This window comes from Heloderma suspectum, chromosome 4 (assembly GCF_057233095.1).
Source record: "Heloderma suspectum isolate Gila_16-S chromosome 4, 16-S_ref, whole genome shotgun sequence".
Classification (NCBI taxonomy): domain Eukaryota; kingdom Metazoa; phylum Chordata; class Lepidosauria; order Squamata; family Helodermatidae; genus Heloderma; species Heloderma suspectum.
Window position 1 is genome coordinate 309274527 of NC_139461.1, and position 14022 is coordinate 309288548.

General features: G+C 47.0%; 1 protein-coding gene across 7 annotated transcripts in view; it reads left to right on the forward strand.

Moving 5' to 3' along the window:
* Window positions 1-14022, forward strand: part of HELZ2 (helicase with zinc finger 2) — an 84672-nt gene that overhangs the window by 3985 nt on the left and 66665 nt on the right. For 2 of the 7 annotated variants that reach the window (XM_084854484.1, XM_084854487.1), the window contains exon 2: window positions 3884-3942. The exons of 3 other annotated variants lie outside the window; for them this stretch is intronic. The gene's annotated coding sequence lies outside the window, so the exon portion shown is untranslated. The remainder of the gene's footprint in view (window positions 1-3883; window positions 3943-14022) is intronic. 2 more of the 7 variants (XM_084854485.1, XM_084854488.1) reach the window with 1 other exon arrangement.

Here is a 14022-nt window from a genome sequence, read left to right on the forward strand (position 1 = left end):
GTCACCAAAGGAATGGTTCACAGAAGCATTGCTTCCAAGACCTATTCACATGTTGCTCAGGCGTAGGGCACTTGCGCCTTGAAGAAGGATTGGGGCCATGCTGCTGGCCCTGATCCCAATCTTGTGTCGCTGGGCTAGCCCTGCTGCCGACATCTGTGCTCAGTGCGCAGCTGTGGGGAGCAGAGCCAGAAGCATGGACCTGCTTCAAGATGTGAGTATCTTACATGAGAGTGACGGGGGAATAGGGCTTCAGACTCCTCATTCCTTGATTGTGTGGGACGTCTTTGACTGAGAGTTGGTTCCGATGAGATAGTGGTGGTTGCACTGAGCAACAAAAACACACTCACAACGGCTTCCACAACCAGTCTACTTGCAGGAGTGGTCTAATGTTGGAACTTCAGACTCTTATAGAAATGTCAGCTTCTCTTTTGTGGGGAAAGGTTGGCCACACTGAGGCTGCGAAGTGTTATGCTTGAGTTCCGTGACAGCTCCAGGTTTCTGAGGGCTCTTGGGCAAGACATCCACATGGGCCCTTTTCATCACCGTTGTTACCAGCCGCTCCTGCTCTGCTTTCTCATCATTGCCACCACCTGCTTGCTGGCCAGGCAGAGAGATAGTGAGCAAGCAGGAGGGGCCGTAGCTCAGTGTGATAGAGCCCCTGCTTTGCATGCAGAAGGTCCCAGGTTCGATTCCTGGCTTCTCCAGGTAGGGCAAGGAGAGAATCCTACCTGAAACCCTCGAGAGCCGCTACCAGTCCGTGTTGACAATACTGGGCTAGATGGACCAATGGTCTGCCTCCGTATAAGGCAGCTTCCTTGAATATGAACCTGAGCACGCTCCGGGAGAGAGCGGAGGACAGGAGGGCCTGGCGTGCTGTGGTCCACGGGGTCACGAAGAGTCGGACTCGACTGAACGACTGAACAACAACAAGGCAGCTTCCTGTGCTGCTATGTTCCTTCTCACGGCCACCATTGTTGGGCCAGAGTGAGAGCCAGGTGAACAAGCAGGCTGAAAAGGTGAAGAGGAGGAGCAGCTCCAGGGGGCTCTTGTCAGTGAGCCTCCCCTGGGATGTGGGCGCTCAGCAGGTGCCCAGCCATGCCTACCCTTGACGCCAGCTCAGTTTGAGCTGACATTAGGTGATAAGAGTTGACTTGGTTCTACAGAAATGCATCCCCCACATTTTCCTAACAAGGAGGATGAGGTGCACATTCATTCATTATCCATTTATTATATTTCTATAAAGCCCCATAGCTGAAGCTCTCTGGGCAGTTCATAAAAATTAAAAACGGTTAAAAATATAAAACCATTTACCTAAAAACATATAAACAGATAGCACACACTTGGACAACTTTTTTTTTTAAAGACCAAAGACAATCCAGGACCAGATTAAAAATGCATTAAATGCTGCCAAATGCCTGAGATAAGTTGTTGTTGTTTCTTCATTCAGTCGCTTCCGACTCTTCGTGACTTCATGGACCAGCCCACGCCAGAGCTTCCTGTCGGCCGTCGCCACCCCCAGCTCCCCCAAGGTCGAGTCCGTCACCTCCAGAATAACATCCAGCCATCTTGCCCTTGGTCGGCCCCTCTTTCTTTTGCCTTTCACTCTCCCTAGCATCAGCATCTTCTCCAGGGCATCCTGTCTTCTCATTACGTGGCCAAAGTACTTCAGTTTTGCCTTTAATCATCCCTCAAGTGAGCAGTCTGGCTTTATTTCCTGGAGGATGGACTGGTTTGATCTTCTTGCAGTCCAAGGCACTCTCAGAATTTTCCTCCAGCACCACAGTTCAAAAGCATCTATCTTCCTTCGCTCAGCCTTCCTTATGGTCCAGCTCTCGCAGCCAGAGGTTACTACGGGGAATACCATTGCTTTCACTATGCGGACCTTTGTTGTCCGTGTGATGTCTCTGCTCTTCACTATTTTATCAAGATTTGTCATTGCTCTCCTCCCAAGAAGTAAATGTCTTCTGATTTCCTGGCTGCAGTCAGCGTCTGCAGTAATTTTTGCGCCTAGAAAGACAAAGTCTTTCACTGCCTCCACGTTTTCTCCCTCTATTTGCCAGTTATCACTCAAGCTGGTTGCCGTAATCTTGGTTTTTTTGAGGTTTACCTGCAACCCAGCTTTTGCACTTTCTTCTTTCACCTTCGTCATGAGGTTCCTCAGCTCCTCCTCGCTTTCAGCCATCAAAGTGGTATCATCTGCATATTGGAGATTGTTAATGTTTCTTCCAGCGATTTTAACTCTAGCCTTGGATTCATCAAGCCCAGCACGTCGCATGATGTGTTCTGCGTACAGGTTGAATAGGTAGGGTGAGAGTATACAACCCTGCCTTACTCCTTTCCCAGTCTTAAACCAGTCCGTTGTTCCGTGGTCTGTTCTTACTGTTGCTACTTGATCGTTATACAGATTCCTCAGGAGGAAGACAGGATGACTTGGTATCCCCATCCCACCAAGAACTTGCCACAATTTGTGATGATCCACACAGTCAAAGGCTTTAGAATAGTCAATAAAACAGAAATAGATGTTTTTCTGAAACTCCCTGGCTTTCTCCATTATCCACTGGATATTGGCAATTTGGTCTCTAGTTCCTCTGCCTTTTCTAAACCCAGCTTGTACATCTGGCAATTCTCGTTCCGTGAATTGCTGGAGTCTACCCTGCAAGATCTTGAGCATTACCTTACTGGCATGTGAAATAAGTGCCACTGTTCGATAGTTTGAACATTCTTTGGTGCTCCCCTTTTTTGGTATGGGGATATAAGTTGATTTTTTCCAATCTGATGGCCATTCTTGTGTTTTCCAAATTTGCTGGCATATGGCATGCATCACCTTGACAGCATCATCTTGCAAGATTTTAAACGGTTCAGCTGGGATACCGTCGTCTCCTGCTGCCTTGTTATTAGCAGTGCTTCTTAAGGCCCATTCAACCTCACTCTTCTGGATGTCTGTCTCTAACTCACTGACTACACCGTCAAATCTATCCCCAATATTATTATCCTTCCTATACAGATCTTCCGTATATTCTCACCACCTTTTCTTGCTCTCTTCTGCTTCTGTTCAGTCCTTGCCATCTTTGTTTTTGATCATACCCATTTTTGCCTGGAATTTACCTCCGATGTTTCTAATTTTCTGGAAGAGGTCTCTTGTCCTTCCTATTCTATTATCTTCTTCCACTTCCGCGTATTGCTTGTTTAAAAATAATTCTTTATCTCTTCTGGCTAACCTCTGGAATTTTGCATTTAATTGGGCATATCTCCCCCTTTCACTGTTGCCTTTTGCTTTCCTTCTTTCTTGAGCTACTTCCAGCGTCTCAGCAGACAGCCATCTTGCCTTCTTGGTTTTCTTTTTCTTTGGGACGTTTTTTGTTGCCGCCTCCTGAACAATGTTGCGAACTTCTGTCCATAGTTCTTCCGGGACCCTATCTACTAAATCTAGTCCCTGAAATCTATTATTCACCTCCACTGCATGTTCATTAGGAATATTAGTGAGCTTATATCTAACTGACCTGTGGGTCTTCCCTATTCTCTTTAGTGTGATTCTAAATTGTGCAATAAGAAGTTTGTGATCTGAACTACAGTCAGCTCCAGGTCTTGTTTTTACCGACTGTATAGACATCCGCCACCTTTGGCTACAAAGGATGTAGTCAATCTGATTTCGGTGTCGACCATCTGGTGAAGTTCATGTATAAAATTGTCTTTTAGGTTGTTGGAAGAGAGTGTTTGTTATGCACAGTGAGTTGTCTTGGCAAAATTCTATCAGCATATGTTCCGCTTCTTTTTATTCTCTCAGACCATGCCTGCCTGTAATTCCAGGTGTCGTTTGACTACCCACCTTAGCATTCCAGTCTCCTGTAATGAAAATAACATCTCTTTTTGGCATATTGTCCAGTAGGTGCTGCAGATCCTCAGAGAACTGATCTACTTCTGCTTCTTCAGCATCTGTGGTTGGTGCGTATATTTGGATCACTGTGATGTTAAATGGCTTACCCTGAATTCGAACTGAGATCATTCTATCGTTTTTTGGATTGTATCCAAGCACTGCTTTAGCCACTTCATTATGAATTATGAAGGCTACTCCATTTCTTCTGTGGTCCTCTTGTCCACAGTAGTAGATCTGGTGGTCATCTGATGTGAAGTGGCCCATTCCAGTCCATTTCAGTTCACTGACATCCAAAATGTCTATATTTAATCTTGACATCTCCCCAGTAACCACATCCAATTTGCCCTGGCTCATAGATCTTACAGTCCAGGTTCCTATGGTGTGTTGATCTTTAGAACATCGGATTCGTCGTTCACCTCCAGCACCGTCGGTAGCTAGCTGCCCTTTCGGCTTTTAGCTAGCTGCGTCATCACATCTGGGGCTAGTTGAACTTATCCTCTGCTCCTTCCCCGTAGCATTTTGACTATCTTCCGACCTGGGAGTCCCATCTTCCGATGGTATACCCATATATCTCTGGTTGTACTGATCCATTTAGTTTTCATGGCAAGAATACTGGGGTGGGTTGCCGTTTCCTTCCCCAGGGATCGTATTTAGACTGACCTCTCTATCATGACCTTCCCATCTTGGGTGTCCCTTCACGGTTTAGCTCATGGCATCCTTGAGGTGCTCAAGCTCCAGCACCGTGACAAGGTAATGATCTCCTTTGCTGGAGCTGAGAGAAGAGGGCAGTCTGAACCTGGCGCCGAAAAGATAACAATGTTGACGCCAGGTGGGCCTCATCAGGGAGATCATTCCATAACTGGGGGGCCACCATGACAAGGTCCTCTCTCTTGTTGCCACCTTCCGAGCTTCCCTTGGAGGAGGCACCTGGATGAGGGCCTTAGATGCTGCACGTACTGTGCGGGTAGATTCATACCAGGAGAGGCGCCCCATCATGGTCCTGAGCCATGAAAGGCTTTATAGGTCAAAACCAGCACCTTGAATCAGGCCTGGAAACATACAGGTAGCCAGTGCAACGGGCCAGAATTGGTGTTATCTGTTTGGATCTTCTTGCCCCTGTTATCAGTCTGGCTGCCGCATTTTGCATAAGCTGCATCTTCTGAACTGTCTTCAAAGGCAGCCCCATGTAGAGTGCGTTTATTTTATTTAAAATATTTATTTGCTGCCTTTCAGGGCAGAAGCCCCCTCAAGACGGCTCGCAGCAATAAAATACATAAAAACAATTAAAATATTAAAAGTGATAAAAATATAAAAACAATAAAAACAGCCATAAAAGCCAACAATAAAACCAACGATGATGTTAACAGCAGCAACAGCAACAATAGCAGTCATATCAAGAGAAGGCCATGGTAAAATTACATGTTTTCAAGGCCTTCTACTGCATTTCGGTAATCTAAGTTGGAGGCAGACCCACATAGAGTGCATGGCAGTGATCTAACAGCGCTGTTATTTTCCCTCTTGCACAGAGTCTGAGTACTCAGGACACAAACCCATTCAATTAGCCCCCACCCCGCCTGAGGGTCTAATATGCCAGAGCACATGATCTGTCTGCCCGTGTTGCCTTCTAGGCCAGTGTGGGCTGGTTATGTGCATCCACCACTCTTTCCTAGCTGAACGTCTGCAGTTACTTTTAACATGAATAGGTTTAAGAGCTGGTTCAACATTTGAATGGATTGACATTCAGGCTAACATGGATTGTTTCCTAAGTAGCTTGCTCTAGGTGACCCAGTGGGTCTTTGGCAGAGTTGAGGAGTTGTACCCCAACATTCCAAGCTCAAAGCCTGTTCCCTAAATATTGCTCTCCCCAACCCCTACCTCCACTGTCCCCCCAAGTTCTTCTCTAATCCGCTTTCCAATAATAAAGATCTTATTTTCTGTCTGACGGACAGAGGTATAACCCAGAAAAAGTAGAACGTGTTGTCGAGATTTTATTATAAATGACTTATTGTTAATTATTCATGCAGCATCATTAGTTCAAACGGTGCTTTACCATATAAGGACTTTCAGCACTGGCAATGATGCTATTTGTTGAGGGGCCAAGATAATTGATGGGATGGCATAGAATCCTAGAGCTGGAAGGAGCCCTTTAGACCATTGAGTCCACCCCCCTGCTCAGTGCAGGAATCCAGTTTAAAGCATCCCTGACAGATGGCTGTCCAGTCTGTCGTCTGAATACCTCCAGTGACAAGAGAGCCCACCATCTCCCTAGGCGGTTGGTTCCATTATCTGACTGCTCAGACTGTTAGGAAGTTTTTCCTGATGTTCAACCAAAGTCTGTCTTCCTGTGACTTAAGCCCATTATTTTGTGTCCTACCGTCTCTGCAAAACAGGTTGTGACCCTCTTCTGTGTGACAACCCATTAGGTACTTGAAAAATGCCATCATACCCCTCTCAGTGTCCCCTTCTCAAGGCTAAACATATCCTTTTCCTTCAATCGTTCCTTGTAGGACTTGGCTTCTAGTCGCCCGGTTATCTTTGTTGCCCTTCTCTGAACTCGTTTTAATTTATCTGAATCCTTCAAGTGGTGGATGGATGGACTCTGTGGTGAAATGGGAGACTGAGGTTACTGCTGCTGTGTTGCTGTTTGTGGCCTGTGATTTGGGAGCAAGGGAGAGTTGGCGGGTAGTGTCACCAGAAGCATAGTGTAAGGGGTGTTATGGTGGCAGGGGACAATAGCATCAGAGGGAAAGGCAGTTCAGACATCTTCATACTTTTCTCCTTGTGGAATGCCATTGTTGTGGTAGGGTCTGAGCAGGGTCTGAGCAGGGTGAGGCCTGAGTGCCAGTTCCTTACGTTGTGATGGATACTTTTCAGCTTGTGCATCACAGGGATGTGGACAAACTACTTGGAGGGAGGGATGCAGCACACCATATGGTTCTTTGATGCTTGTCCATCTTGGCTGATGAAATCTGCCAGGGCTCAGCTGGGTATATGGACCTTGGAAGTGGGGAAAGCCTCTCTGAGGGATGCTGTGGTCCCTGCTGCCTTGAAGGTGGCAGTGGTGAGGCCGTTACTAAAGAAATTAAGTTTAGATTCACTGGTTGGGGACATCTGCTACCCAGTTTCTGATATTCCATTCTTGGGCAAGGTGTTGGCCAGGGGGTGGGGGAGCTGCTCAACTCCAGCTAGTGTTTGGTTGTGGTCATTGTTTGAATCCAATCCAATCTCTGCTGCCAGACATTTGATGGCGCGAGATGGGGCTTTTAATGTCAGTTGTTTTATCAGGTCCTGGTAATTTATTGTTAATTGTTTCAGCTGCTTTAAATGGTTTTTAAATTGTATGTTAAAGATTTTATATTCTGTTTTTATTCTGTTGTATTTCGGGTTGTAATTCTTGTGAAACTCCCAGAGAACTTTGGCTACTCCATATGGAGGTTTCCCATTGGACTGAGCTGGGGTTCCACTCCCCTGAAGGACTAGGTTCGCAGTTTGTGTTGGGGGGACTCAGGCCATGGGTCACTCAACCTGAACTTGAAGGGTTAATATGTACCTGAGTCAGGTGGGAGGGGTCTCTGGGAGATGGCATTGCCTTCTTCCTTGTCTCCTCCCTATGCTCTTTTTCTCCTTCCTGCTTCCTCCTGCAAGGGATGCTGTCCATGAGGCTGACCTCAGCCAACTTACCTTGAGATGTAAGCTTGTTATAGCTCAAGGAAAATCTGTTCTTAACCCACCACTCGGGTGTGTTTTGTCTACAGCCATGGCTACTGCCGGGGGGACTGATAAGGACTTCAGTTTGGGAGTTCTCCTGAACCAGGCATTAGCTGGAGGAGCTCAGGTGGTGGCAGTGGTCAGGAGTGCTTCTTAGCAGCTTAGGGTCACTGTTGGCATCCCAGCCTACCAGGAGTGGACAGATCTTGCCTCAGGAACTCACACACTAGCGACTGGCTGGACTACCGTAATGTGCTCTGTGTGGGGCTGCCTTTAAAGATGGTTTGGAAACTTCAACTGGTTTAAAATGCAGCTGCCCGGGTACTGGTGGGTGCCAGGTGGTCAGAACACGTGACATCTACATTGTACCACTTCCACTGGTTGCCAGTGCATTCCTGGGCCCAATTTAAAGTGCTGATACTGGCCTTTAAAGCCTTAAATCAGGGGTGGGCAACACATGCCCGTAGGCTGCATGTGGCCCTCTGGCCTTTTTTGTGGCCGCACTGCACGTGCTGCTGAAATTCAGGGGTACGACAGCAAAAAAGGGCTGGTTTGTCTTTGTTTTAAAGAACAAAGGGGGGGGGATTGGCCCCCAGGCCCCCAGAAGTTGTCCACCCCTGCCTGCACACTGAGATCCGCTTCCAGGGCCTGGCTTGCATAGGTTGGCGCATGCAAGGGAGAGGGCTTTTTTCAGTTTGTGGAACTTTGTTCCAGTTAGGATTTGCCAGGCTCCATCATTACAGGCCTTTAAGCAGGCAATGAAAACTTATTTAGTTGCTGCTGCTTTTTCATAATTTTAAGGATTTTTAACTACCCTATTGTTATGGTGATGCTGCTATATTTTGTGATCTTCACTTTTTATTGGCCAGAGTGCTGTTCTAATGTTATTGCTGGCTGCTGCTCTTTCCTGTTATTGTGTCATGTGTTTGTAATTTAATTATGATGGGTTTTTAAATATTATATAGTAAGCTACCTTGTGAGTTTTTTGCTTTTTAAGGAGGGACATAAATTTATTAAACAAATAAAATAACCACACACACATACAAAAGAGAGGTCTCTGCCCCAAGGTGCTTACAACATAATGCTTGGCAGTGGCAAAGAGAGAGAATGAAGAGACAGAGATGGGAAGGAGTGGCTATCTTCAGTGATATGCAGGGAGAAGTAATTTGACTTGGTACCAGTTTGAATGTGGGGACCAAAGGAGCGGAAGCATCAAAGCCTAAGCCAAAACTTTGCACTTGATTGACAGGGTAGACAAGAGTCATAGAGAGGAGAAGGTTTGGAAATAATGATATGGCTTTTCCAAGAAAAATTGAATTGGATTTTTTCCTGCAAAAGCTTCCTGTGCAAATTATGTTAAATTCTGGAAAATGTTCGTTAAATTGCATTGGAAAATTTGCCCTAGAGAGTGATCTAATTTAGCATGTTGATTTTATTTGCATTTAGTAAACAACAAAACTAATAAAAGCACCCTGTTTTATTTCTTTGTCCCAATGTACCAGAAGTATTTGACCTACAAATTAAACTATACTTAATTTAAATGCTATATTATGTTGAATTTTTTATTGGAATACTTGTAAAAAATTAAAGACAATAGCATGTATGTCTCTTACATTGTTTACATTTAAGGAAAAAAAAACAGGTGCTGAAAACTGCTGACTCACTGATAAATTTTCACAACCGAAAGAACTGTGCCTCTGCCGGTGGTGATATGCTGACAATCACTCATCTACATCTCTGAAACTGACGTTTGCCCAATATCGTATTTGTGTGCATTCGTTGTTACTAAGGAACCTATGAAACTGGAAATTTTCTGTGGAAAAAGAAAGCACTAGAAAACTCTCGACGTTTTGAAACTTTTCTGCCCCACACATCCCTGCTTGGGAAGAAAAATGGGTTCAGTTTTTGACATAGAGTTTGAGCTGGTAATGAGCCTCTGAATTTGCGAAAACTGGTCCAGTTTATGGCCACATCTCGCCATAAGAAACTGCAGCCATTTTCGCCACAGTCTTTCTTTGCCAATGCGGTGGGTGCGTGTACTGGTGCAACAGCTGCCCTTTGCAAGCTGGATAGCATTTTGTTTCTTGTTTTCATTTCGTGGCTGTTGCGGGCTTTGGAGTTAATACCGTGTCTCGTAATTGCAATGTTGTACATCCGTGTAGAGCGTGTCTTTGTGCTCCTGCCTTGGATCTTGCTGAAGAGAGGAGGGTTGAACATACCATAGTGGCCAGCGTGTTAGCTTTGAGCCAGGAAGTCCCTGATTCAAATTGTGCTTCTGCCACAAACCCTTAGGCAAGCCACAATCTTGCAGCCTCTTCCTCCTTCTGCAGTATGGAGTTAATAATATTGGCTGACCTTACAGCAGGCGTGTCCAGCCTATTTCAGCCAGAGGACTAAATTTTGGAGAAGTTCTTGGGGGACCGCATTCCAGTGGTGGGCAGGGCTGAAGGTCAGAGGGTGGGACCAGAATACCAAATGTACCAGCATGTTTTAGCTTAAGTCTGTCTTTGCCAGTAGCTCAGTCTTAGGAGAGGCATTTCAGCCTTTTAGAATGAGGAAGAAGCTGCACAAAAGCCAGAAAACCACAAAACAATTGGTACGTGGGAGAAAGTGGGTGGGGCCAGGGGAAGGGGGCGTGGCCAGCTGGGAACCCCAGCTGGGCCGGACTTGGCTTGCCTGAGATTCAATGCCTGCCCTGCAGATATGTGCAGAGGTTCTGCACCACTATGCTCTTGCGTCACACTGTTTCTGGGCTTGGCTGTTGTGCAGCAGTGTGAGCAGGGGAGGGGGAGGCACATTATTTTATTTATTAAATTTCTTAATCGCCCATCTGGATGGTCACCCGATGACTCTGGGCGATGTACAATAATACAACAGTTTAAAACAATAAAATTCCACATTAAAACATCGAATTTCTAAAAATACCCTAGTAAAAGGTAAAGGTGTCCCCAACCAGTCGTGTCCGACTCTAGGGTGCGGTGCTCATCCCCGTTTCTAAGCCGAAGAGCCAGCGCTGTCCGAAGACGCTTCCGTGGTACTGTGGCCGGCATGACTGTACACCGAGGTGCACGGAACGCTGCTACCTTTCCCGCCGAGGCGGTACCTATTTATCTACTTGCAATTTCTTGCTTTCGAACTGCTAGGTTGGCAGAAGCTGGGACTGAAGATGGGAGCTCACTCCGTCACGCAGCACTCGGGTCTCGAACTGCTGACCTGCCAACCTTCCAGTCTAAGCCACCGCGGCCCAAAAATACCCTAACCCACCCCAAATGCCTGCCTGAACAACCACATTTTTAATGTGTGGCAGAAGCTTACTAAAGAGGGGGCATGGCGGAGTTCCCTAGGGAGGGAGCTCCGCAGAGTGGGGGCCACCACAGAGAAGGCCCTCTCCCTCGTCCTCACCAGCTTAGCTGTCATGGTGTCAGAACTGCTGGAATGTGGCCCCTCCCGATGCCAGAAAGGTAACAGGTGCAGAGCACAAGGGAAGCAGCGTTTCCCCTCCCGGAAACCGAGTGACACAGATGTGCTGTGGCTGGGGATGCTACCATGAGAAGGAGCAGGCCTGAAGGCACCAGGCGGTACCAGCGGGCAGCTGCGGGGGGCCTGCCATTGCCACTGCCGCCTCCTTGCTGCTGCTCCTCCCCATCTGCACCCCGCTTCTGCTTTCTTCTCTGCGTTTGCACTGCTGTCTCATCCTCTCCTTCCTTCCAGTCATTTGCAGGGAAAAGAGAGCCAGTGTGGTGTAGTGGCGAGAGTGCTGGACTGGGAGCCGGGAGATCCGGGTTCTAGTCCCCACTCAGCCGTGGAAGCTCACTGGGTGACATTGGGCCAGTCACAGACTCTCAGTCCAACCCACCTCACAGGGTTGTTGTTGTGAGGATAAACCGGAGGAGGAGGACTGTGTTTGCCGCCTTGGGTTCCTTAATGTGTAAAAAAGGTGGGATATCAATGTAATAGATAGATAGATAGATAGATAGATAGATAGATAGTCCGGTCTGCCTGCTCAAAGCAGACATAAGTTTGTATCCAATTGGGTTGTATCCAATGTTAGCCTAATATAAGTCCCATTAATTTCAATGTGTCTGCTGTAAGTAGGACTAACGTTGTATGGGTTGTATCCAGTGTTAGTCCTACTTAGGGTAGACCCATTGAAAAGAATGGTACGTAAGTTAGAGTAACATTGGATACATCCCTTTAATAGGACGGAGGAGCTGGGCCCACCCTCTGCAGTTGGGCTGGGGGGCGGGGAGGCATGCAGACCTGGAACCAGCCCTAAGAAGGGGTCCCAGCTTGCACCAGTCCTCTTCTTCCAGATGCTCTCTGCTTTCGTGTTGTCTGGTAGACCAATGGGTCAGCCTGTATGGTAGGGCTGGCGAATGCCAACTCCCATCAGCCCCAGCCACACAGCCAGTGGGCAGGAGTAATGGAAGCTGTCATTCAATAACATCTGGTGGGCCACCGGTTCACCAGCCCTGCTATATGCCTATTAAGATAAAACCGTCTCCCAATGCTGCAGATGTTCTAAATTGTGTATAGTTTTTTGATTTTTAAAAATTTCTTTATCACATTTCTATATGGCGAAGCTCTCAGGGCAGTTCACAAAACAAAATGTAAAACTATGAAATACACAGTAAACATAGTAAAACATAATATAAAAACCTTGGTCAGTATCCAGTGCTGTCCTTGCGCTGGCAGAACTACTGTTAGCACAGCGGGAGCCTGCGGGTTCCCAAAGCAATTGGAAACGTGCAGAAATGTTCATGTCTGGTGCACCTCCAGCAGCGCCAGACAGGCCGCTCAACAAGATCAGCCTCGGATGGCCGTCTCTCTGCCCCATCAGCCAGGACAGCTAGGCTGGTGGGGACGAGGGAGAGGGCCTTTTCTGTGGTGGCCCCCACTCTGTGGAACTCCCTCCCTAGGGAACTCCGCCATGCCCCCTCTTTAATGAGCTTCCGTCGTGCATTAAAAACGTGGTTGTTCAGGCAGGCATTTGGGGTGGGTTAGGGTATTTTTAGAAATACGATGTTTTTACTGTAGAATTTTATTGTTTTAAACTGTTCTGTTATTGTACATTGCCCAGAGAGGCTGGGTGACCAGACGGATGGGCGATTAATAAATTTAATAAATAAAAAAATTAATAAATAGAAAGATTAAAAAAAATCTAGAATGGCGCAGGTCAGTGGAGCTGGCAGAAGGGACCTCTGGAAACAAGTGTTTTTGCTGTTTTCTGGGATTTGTTGAAGGAGCAGTCGTTCCTGTTGTGTTCACGGTGGGTCCTGCGAGTGCAACAGAGCCAGTGGAGGCAGAGTGGCTGTGCTGGATCCTCCCCCTTAAGTTTGACACAGGATAAAACTAAAGTAAAAACCATAATAACAGCGGCAGTGGAGGCCGGTGGCTCAAATGCCAGTGGGGTGGTGAATACGCTCCAGGTGTCAGTCAGACCTCTAAGGGGGCGCTCCAAGGTGCGTAGATTTAGTGTTCCCAAGATTTAAAAATGCACCAACACTTTCTTAAATTGGAAGGGCGAGAACTATCAATAAAAGAAATGTAGATTGTAATTCTGTAGGAATATAGCTGTGGCATCAAGCACCTTCCAAAAGGGTCCTGAAATGCCTCCTGTGTGCCTCTCTGTTATGCCATGTGGGTCTGCTGTTATACAGTGTTTATTATCTGACTTTGTCTTGGACACCAAAGATCTGATGCAATCTTTTCTGCATTTTGGCCGCCCAGTGAGGGACCTCAGCAGCCAGCATCAGGAAATCGAAACTTAAGTGGCATTCACCAAGGAGTGAGCGGAGAGAAGTCTGGGTGGTGTTGCCACAGTCACAGGCTATGCTTGAAATAAACCCTCACCATCAGCGAAGTCCACAGATTTTGGCTGGCCTTGGTATCCTGCCAAACCTTGTGCTGCCCATGATCCTGCTGCCCCTTCTGCGGGAGGGGCAGGGCCCCAGCTGATGGCACACTGGCCTGCTTTGCACGTTCCGCCAACGCATGGTATGGGTTGTTGTATTCTGGGTTGTTGTGACGCGTGTTAACCATTAACAATCCAGAAGGAAACCCATGGCTTGCTGTTGGGTTGTGAACTCTGGGTTGTTCAGACCATGGGTTGTCACTATGTGTGAACCGTAGACCATGGGTTGTTCATGGGTGGTTTCTCCAGAATACAGAGGCGATGGGCAAGAGCAGAGAAAAAACTCAGTTGCTCTACGTGCCATTACTGTAGTGCTGCAAAGGCATTTGGGATACAGGGAGGGAGGAAAACAAACAACCCAGGGATTGAGGCAAAAAACAGCCCACACTCAGCCACTGAGTGTGGATTAGTGTGCTGTGTGAACTCCTGCTTGTGGTTTCCTGGCTCCTGCTTGCGGGTCCCTGGTCGACATCTGGTCGGCCACTGTGTGAACAGAATGCTGGACTAGATGGACCCTTGGTCTGAT